This window comes from Dipteris shenzhenensis, chromosome 12 (genome assembly GCF_047967505.1).
Source record: "Dipteris shenzhenensis isolate YYH24624 ecotype China chromosome 12, Dip_SZ_1.0, whole genome shotgun sequence".
In the NCBI taxonomy this organism is placed as follows: Eukaryota; Viridiplantae; Streptophyta; class Polypodiopsida; order Gleicheniales; family Dipteridaceae; genus Dipteris; species Dipteris shenzhenensis.
Window position 1 is genome coordinate 26,037,431 of NC_141607.1, and position 9,765 is coordinate 26,047,195.

General features: G+C 42.0%; 1 pseudogene; it reads right to left on the reverse strand.

The window, feature by feature from the left end:
• Nucleotides 1-5,571: 5,571 nt before the first annotated feature.
• LOC147896031 (uncharacterized) lies at nt 5,572-9,531 on the reverse strand (annotated as a pseudogene).
• Between the last annotated feature and the right edge of the window lie 234 nt (nt 9,532-9,765).

Below are 9,765 nucleotides of genomic sequence, written 5' to 3' on the forward strand. Positions count from 1 at the left end.
GAGGAAGGTAAAAGTGATCATAGTCTCTTTTTTATGTAAACTTTAAAGTGATCCTTTCCTTGATCCCATCAATGTTAAATTAAAAAGTGCTCTTAAATTGATCAGTATCTTGGGGTTTAGCGAATTTCTTTTATATTCTACACTCATCCTTATCCTCATCATTGCTTTAGTAAGAAAACTTGATGTAATGGGAGTTATTTTAGTTGAAACAAGCTTTCCTCACTTTCTTTTTGTTGTACATAACTCACCTACAAATAACTTGCAACATGAGTAAGATAAAAGAAGTAAGCAAATTCTATATTACAATAAAAATAACGTAAGCAATAAAATCAACCCACAATTATCTTGATTCACAACAAGACAAAGCACCTACAGACGTGCACACAGACGCATTTCCTTAACTTAGAAAAAACTTAATTGCATGTCTCAGTTGCACATCTATTAGTGTGCCTCCAGACTCGCATCTAAAGGCGCGTCTATATAACAGACAGACATGCCTATAGATGGGCAAATAGACGCCTTGCTAGAAATTAAAAAAAAACAGAGAGACGCATATATAGATGCACTTATAGATGCTCTACAGAATATTTTTTGTTAATAAAAGCAGAATTTTGTGTGGTTGAACAGAATGTTGTGTATGTTGTGTATGCTATGTAGTTACAAGAATCTCATTTCCACATTGTGCAATTCAATTCTTACAGCCAACCGCATTTTAACTAGCACGATTGCAAGCACGTCTATAGCCGACGATTACAATTTCGAATAAAACATTACAACTCCACGTTTAGTTCACAAGGCATTAATTGATAGAATGTTGCACAAGGAAATTGAAAGCCAAAAAAATAAAAGAAGTGTATATTAATTCATAGCTCAAAAAGTGCTTGTATGTACATATAGCATGAAGACAAGCCATGTCCTGTGGCTTCAAGTACAAAAAATAAGAGGAGTGTATATACAAGAGAGGCACGAAGCCAAGCCAGTGGCTTCAAGTACAATAAAGAGTAGCTAGCACTACTTCTATGACTAATCTAAGTTCTCTGCATCCTCGCTCCCTTCTTCGCCCCCTTCCTCCTCATCTTCTTCCTCCTGATCAGCCGCAAGGCCTTGTAAACGAGGGACAACAAGTATCAATGTATGAAAAATCAAATATTTACTTATAATATTGACATTATTTAATTACTTTCAAATACCTGGGGGAGCGCTCCAGTAGCCTGGATATACTGCTCCTTAGTAATCAACCCATCATCATAGAAGTGCCTCCATGTATCTCCTCTGCGATGGTGGTGGTGGTAGGCTATCTCAACAGGATTAGGGTACTTGCCCACAATATTAAGCTGCAAGATGACACAATTTGCGGAGGGGTTAGTACAAAGAAACAACCTCCTAATAAACTACATAAACAACATAATTTGAGATCGATACTTACAAATTAGGCCTCCCATGATTCAACACCCCTTGCTCCAAAATGCACTCTTCCATATTGCTCCATTTGGATGCTTCATGTCTCCATGTGCTGCAGACTGGGGTCCACCTTCGCTACCTTCATTTCTTTCTTCCACTCACACTTGTGAGCAATGTGGAGCTGGCCCCTTGGTGGTTGACCTCCCTCGAGCCTGGCAATCGGTCACCCTCAAGCCTGGCAATCTCGATTAGTACCTGCCTCTTAAGCGAAGATATTTTATTGCCAAGTATCATAATAATCTTTGACTTGGCCCATTTATCTATGAACTGAATATTGGGGGGATTGGGATACCTAGAGCGAACAGCAGCGAGGGTCTCATGAGCCAACTTTTTTGGATGGTCTTTGTAGTGAATAAAGCAATCTCTGTAGTTGTTAGCAATTATGGAGTGCATGAAGGCCATGATGTCCTTCCCCCGTGCATCTATCAAGATGCCTCCTGTCTGAGTGACATCATAGAAAATCGTACCATCACCCTTTGGCACGTCTGCATCATCTGAATCATCCCCGTCCCCACCACTACCCCACCCAAAGCACTGTGCCGTGCATCCCCCACCGCTCTCCCTGCTACTATGCCTGCTACCCTATCATGTCAAGCTAGTACACTAGCTGCTCATAGCTAGAGAAGCGACTCTCGATTGCACAGGGGTATGCTAGCCACTCTTAGCTGGAGAAGTGACTCTCGATGGCACGGGAGTACACCAACAGCTCTACGAGGTAGAAGGACCTCCTGACCATAGGGGGGGAAAGGGGCTCGGCTCTATAGCCAACTGGGTGTCTCGACTCTGCTAGGGTAATCTCAGCTGGTGTGGGATTGGGATGGTTTGGAGTCTATACTACCGACTCCTGGGGGGTGTTTGTAGGAAGGAAAGAGAGGAAAAGAGAGGAAAAGAGGAAAGAAAAAAGAAAGGAGATAAGAGAGAAAGAGAGGAGAAAAGAGAAGGAAAGAGAGAAGAAAGGAGAGGAAAAGAGAGAAAAAGTGGGGATAAAAGAGAGAAAAAAAGAGGAAAGAGAGGAGAAAAGAGAGGAGAAAAAAGGAGAGAAAAAGAGAGGAGATAAGAGAAGAAAATAGAGGAGAAAAAGACAGAAAAAGTGGGGATAAAAGAGAGAAAAAGAGAGAAGGAAAGAGAGGAGAAAAGAGACGAAAATAGAGGAAAAGAGAGGAGAAAAAAAAAGAGAAAGAGAGGAGATAAGAGAGGAAAATTACCACGAAAAGAGAAGGAAAGAGAGGATAAAAGAGAGAAGGAAAAAGAGAATAAAGGTGAGGATAAAAGAGAGAAAAAGAGAGAAGGAAAGAGAGGAGAAAACGGAGGAGGGAAAGAGAGAAAAAGAGAGAAGGAAAGAGAGACAAGGTGAAAGAAAGAGAGGAAAATAGAGAGAACTAAAGAGATGATAAAAGAGATGAAAAGAGAGGAAAAGAGAGGAGAAAAAAGAAAGGAGATAAGAGAGAAAAAGAAAGGAGAAAAGAGAAGGAAAGAGAGGAGAAAGGAGAGAAAAAGAGAATGCACTCCCTTATTTTCTCACAAATGCAATCCCTTTTTTCAATCATGCTTGAGAGAGGTAGGGAGGAAGGAGAGTGATAAGAATTATGTAATTTTTGGTAAATTTTTTAATTTAATCTTTTAAAGATTTCACTCAACATCCACATTATTGAGCATGTAGTTTTAAAATACATCATTGGATTCTCAAACACAATTCTCCACATAGTGGATGCTCATTGAAGCTTGAATCTAGTGATACTATAACAAAGTTTAAAAGTCTGTAGGATCTTGCAACAAAAAAAACAAGTTGGAAATACAAACAACTTTGATGGCCAAGATTATATGTGTACTAGATGCCCAAAATGCTTTGCCCTCGAGACAGACTCGCTCAACATGCCAAAAATGGCATGCATCGAATACCCGAAGTTCAATGCAAAGGTTGTAGGAAGACATGCAAAGAATATAGTGGATGATAGTTATGAGAGCTTGGAAAGAAAGTCAGTTATGTGCATAAATAAGGGCTCACCTTTGTTACCATAATGTGCATATAAAATAACGTCACTAATTATTGAAATGGACCTCAAAGAAAAGATACTTATTTATGTAGGTACCAACATTAAAAGATTATGTAAAATGTAAATACAAGTGCTTGTTCTATAGAAATTATCAGCAGTCATGGATGGTTGGCCTTGTCGATCTGCATATTCTAGAATTCACAGCAATAGGCAATCCATGCAAGAGTTAACAACTATAATTGGATATCAACAATTTACATTCAGAGAGAGAGAGAGAGAGAGAGAGAGAGAGAGAGAGAGAGGAAGAGAGAGAGAGAGAGAGAGACACACACACACACACATAGAGAGAGAGAGAGAGGACTTATATTTACACTTTTTTATTCAACATGGCTTCAAGGGATCCTCACAACACCTCCATGGAAGAGAAATTTGAGGCCTTGTGCCATGGACAAGGCATAGTTGAAGACGATGTACCAAAATAGCATCCCCATTGGCTAGAAGGACCACTACAAAACCAAAATTATTAGAGCAATATGGAGAGATTAATAATTATAAGATAGACTGGGCACTAGTGCCTAAATCATACCTTCATCTTGGTCTAGAAAATTTAGACAAAGATTTATAAGAAATGGAAATGTGTCAAGTGGAGGTCCTAGAGGAGGCCACATTGGTAATGGTATCAAAGATTGAAAACCTAGCACACAAAGTGATTCCCAAATTGCACTAGGAAAATTTTCCTTAATGTAATTGGCATGGGTGAAAATTGAGAAAAAATGGCAGAAATATTATAGTGTTTTGAGAATAGCAGATAGTATTTCTAACAACTTAGTTTTGTCATGAAAAATGGCTTCACTTTCAAATTGTCCTTGTTTTAATTGGCTATAAAAACAAGTTGTTGGCTCGCACTATGAATATCTAGCTTAATTTAATCCAATTTGATGCATGGGAATTGTACTTTGCACGGGCCTTAATCTCATCCACTTTAAGGTTCATACAAAGTACCATGCCCATCATATATTGTTCACATGATCAGGGATTCATTTTTCCTCATTTCTCACCACATGTCATGCATGAGGGTCACAAAGCATGCATCATGGTGCCTCATTTAATGTGTGAAACTTTGATAAGCATTTCATGGGCCTTAATCGCATCCACTTAAAGTCATATGCAAAGTACCATCTCCATTGAATATCGTTTGCATGGTCAAGAATGCAATTTTCTCATTTCTCACCATGCATCATGCACAAGGGTCAAAAAACATGCATGTGGGAGCCTCATTCGAATGTGTGAGTCTTCGATGGGAATGATACTTTGTACAATAATTAGTCTCAAAAAATTGAAGTACTATTCAAAGTACCATTCCTATCAAATATCATTTTCATGGTTGACCATGTATTATTCCTAGTTTTCCACCACCTATCATGAACAAGAATCCAAAAACATGCATCAAGAGCATCATTAGACATGGGAATGGCACTTTGCATGGGCTTAACCTCATCTACATTAATTTCTATGCAAATTATTGTGTCCATTGTATATTATTTGCATGGTTAGGCATTAGGGGAATTTTGGACTCAAAAAGGGCCTCTTGGACTAGTCCCTTAAGATTTGTGATTAGCAAACCAGCCAATGGGAAGGCTTGGGCATTAGAAGAATGGAGGATTCCATATTGGCCTCTCATTGGTGGAGAGTCCTCCTTGAGCCCCACTAGTCTTCCACTTGCCTCTCTCTTACCCCCACCACCTCTTGAGGCATTTACTCCCCCTTTTGACTTTGGATGGTCCCCATACCCTCTTAGGCTCACTTGTAGGCCCCCAAATCTGCGACTAACTCTATCTGTGGAATCGACGGAGCACACACACAAGGAGAGAGGGAGAGAGAGGAAGAGGGACACAAGATATGGTGCTACCTCATGTAGCTTATTCTGCATCATCCACAATAGAATGGCTATACACTTATGTAGTGTATGTTAGTGTTAGTGGGCATTCACACTGGGCGGCTGGCCATTGGCCTTTTACCCCAACAACCTCCCACTTAAAAGCCAATGTGCTGATAAGTGAGAGCCTACTAGCCTACAACTAGTGTATGTACAATGGATGAGAGATATGACTGACTCTCAACCAACGCCCACGCTCTCTCTCGAGCTGCATGCATGCATCTATATCTGCTCCAGCAATAACCATACATGTGTATCCCTGCTAGAGCATGCACGCACATCCTACAGGTATCTTGTAATGACCTGAGTAGCTCCACCATGCTCCATGCCAATGTCAGTCACCATATGACTAACAACTCCCACTGCAAATGCTCCCACTGCAGCTGCTATGTCGGGTCTCAACACTAGAAGGTCATACATGAGAATCCCGAACACTGACAAAAGCTACACAATCTCGAATAACCTGACCATATCAGTCATCCCAGTGCAATATGCATCTACTGCATCATCATTAGGACAAGTCGAGTATGGATGTGTCGATCCCGGGGTACTCATCATCTTCCCCGCATCCATAGAGACTGGATCCCAATGTCCTGGCATAACCATGTCAGCATCTGGCATAAGTATATCAAGAAATGACTACATAATCGCTGCATCCGCAGCATCCAAATCAGTCATCTCCACCATCATACCCGATGGCTCGCCCTGCTGTGACTCAATAGAGCAAAGCCGCTCTACCTCTGCAATCGCTAACTCAACTGCAGACATATCATGCACAGCTGTATCCTCAAGAGAATCGGATGCATCAAAGAACAATGCATCCATTTCTGGCTCCTGAGCACACTGAAGCTCACCTGTGAATGAGACACGTCTCATCTCTCGCTCATTATACGTCAGTGTCGTAACTGAGACTATACCATCTTGTATCTCAGAAACCTGTAATGGGTAAATAATGTAGGACCTAGCTCCTCGCACAATGACTAGGCGACCCAATTGCATGCGAAATGACTGCTCTCCAAGCAGTACACGACATCCACTGTCTGCTAGCTGTCTCATTGAGATCAAACTCTGCGCAATCCCAGGAACATATTGCACATGCCGTAGCACATAAGATGCACCACTAGGTAAAGACAAGCATACATCTCCTGCACCCTCTATGTCATACGCTGAACCATCAGCAAGATGAACATGGCCAAGTCTCGCACTAGAGAAAGTGCTAAACCACTCACGATGCGAGGATATGTGGAACTCTGCACAATCATCTAGCAACCAATGCGAAGAAGTGCCACCTGTACCAGACATGTAAACAAGAGGAACACTAGAGGTAAACATGACATCACCGTCACTAGCATACTCTGCCACCTCTCTAGTATGTGTCAATACCACACATGCATCATGCATACATCGTCGTTGTTGCCTCATACATCTGAAGCAACGTCGTCTAATGTGTCCTGTGTGACCACAATGCCAACATCTGAACTATTGACAAGAACAAGACCGTTGTCTCTCACGAGTCATCATCGTAGACTCAGAATCATCACATATCTGCTAGCTGGATGTAAAAATTGTATATGTATATACTCTGCCACCTCTCTAGTCTGTGTCAATACCACACATGCATCATGCATACATCGTCGTTGTTGCCTCATACGTCTGAAGCAACGTCGTCTAATGTGTCCTGTGTGACCACAATGCCAACATCTGAACTATTGACAAGAACAAGACCGCCGTCTCTCAGAGTCATCATCGTAGACTCAGAATCATCACACATATTTGCTAGTTGGATGTCAAAATTGTATATGTCAAATTGAGACCACTCAACCACTACGCTAATCAAGCATAAAACCACATCAACCTGATTCTCGCATATGCAAACTGTATCTCAAGTATAGCTCTATCAAAGATAACAGAAATGCAGTGTCCGACCTCTGCTAAGCCAAGTAGAAAATCGCAACGACTCAACACGGGGATAACAGCTCTCAACCGAGCATAAAGCACATAACCATATGCGTAAGTAGTGAACAAACACAATGCTCAAAACGCATCCCACAAGTAGTGTTGCAAAATTTGACAACTACGTAACCTGTACTTGTAAACCTGCAGAACCTGTAACTTGTGACTATGTATAACCCGTAGCCACTACGAGCATACAAACAATCTCACTCCTACGAGAGTGGATACAAGAACATAAATCCGTGTCCAAATGATATGCGATATCGATGAATCACATCACCAACCAAATTTAGCACTCAAACCGTGCATAAATGACCACTTGCAAAGAGGAAAAAATAGCTGAAGTTTCAGCCCTCAAATAGCTGCAAAATCAGCCCACAAATGTGCCACAAATCAACCCACAACTGAGCCGAACATAGGCACCTGCAAGGAGGGAAAGATGGCTGAATTTTCAGCCCACAAAACAGCCCTCAATCCTGCAAAAAATCGGCTAACAAATAGCCCTGACAGTCTTCTGTATGCAAAGCACACACTGTTTGCTCACCTCCTACAAATGTCAACCAGCCGAGTGAGCCATACATGAACCTGTAACCTGTCAAATAGCTATGCACAAGTACGGAGACCACATGTCTCGTATCCGCACAGATCATACATCAAGACCATCTGTAAACATGAGCCAAAGCAAAGCTCAAGCACCTCTCTAACGCATGTCACAATGCGCATAAACCTGGCAACAAATCTGGCAAGATAGCCTCAACTTGCATACATAACCATAAGTGCAAAACCACACAACAAAAGATGACAACAAGTATGTCAAAAGAGTATGCAAGTCCTGTCAAGAGCAATGAATGCTCGAGATGCCAAAACTCTCTTACCCGAGAGCAATCGTAGGGTGCAAATGATGCTCAATACACGCTGAAATTAGCCCATCATGTCACATGGAATCCCTGTCCGGAAAACATGCTACTAGTGTATCCACATGGCACCATAATAGAGCATCAAACTATGCACAAACCGTGCATCACAATAGCATCCACAATGGCTGCAAAATCAGCCCATACACATGCCACAATGCCTGTCACTGTCACACCTGTGTATCCAGTGCTCTCTCATTGCAACTAGCTCAAAACCATATGAGCTCACAGAATGATACTCTCCCACGTGAGCGAAATATGCTCGACACCTGTGATTGCAACAAAAGACCTCAAGGCAAACCACCGAGTCAAACACCTACAATCACTGTCACAATGCCACCTGCAAGTACACACTATACTCGCATAAACCTGCTCACAACATGCGCACCTGAGCACCTGTAGCACCTGTAGTAATGTTTTGCACTTGTATGAGCTGAAAACTATTGCCCCAACTATTGATCAATATGTGTGCACAACTTGGAGCGCAGCAAGCTCACAAAATTGCACAAAAAATAGCTCTAAATTCAGCCCAAAGCTGGCTGAACACCACTTGCAAAACACCACTTGTGGAAGCTCTGAAACATGCTCAAAGCGTGGGCAAATCATGTGCAAATGTCATACATCAAGTCGAAATGACTAAACATTCTCCAAACACCATGGAGGGAAGCAAGACAGTCTCATACACTGAAGTACACCTGTCTCATATGCAATACATGCACGGCCAACAATTGAGCAAACCATGCTCACCACATCTGCAAAACCTGTAGATCTAATGGCCAAACCAAGACCTATACCTGTGGATATACCTGCAACTTGTGAAATGCATGTGTGACCTGTGGCATGAGAATGGTGCTCGAATCCACTCACAAAAGAGCCATGGTACTCAACCACAATCACATACATCAATGGAGCATGCTACACAAGACCCTATGCCTTAAACCACGTGCAAATACCTTGCAGATCTGCAAAATAGGCTTCTCGCAGCAGGAAATTTTAAAATGCTATTTTGATAGCCAAAACGTCCGAATTTGCCGTTTTTTATGCAGACCCAGGTACAAAGTACCTGTTTTTGTTCAGAGCGGCCGATTTGGGGGGGGTATGATTTCTACCTGTTTTGCTGCAGATCTACTACCAAGATGCCCACACTGCTCCACCACAAAGGGAGTACACAAGGGGCAATCACTATGCAGCAAAAAACAAGTACCTTGAGCTCCACAATGAGCGCAAAACGCAGCACTCCAAGCTCTGATCTGCTCACCTCTCTCACACACATGCTCGCAAAGCTACGAAGCTCGCCATAGCCAAGCTTGAATCCAAGCTCTGATACCAGTTGTGGGGATCGATGGAGCACACACACAAGGAGAGAGGGAGAGAGAGGAAGAGGGACACAGGATATGGTGCTACCTCATGTAGCTTATTCTGCATCATCCACAATAGAATGGCTATACACTTATGTAGTGTATGTTAGTGTTAGTGGTTTACGAGGGGATATCACGACTGAGGGGTT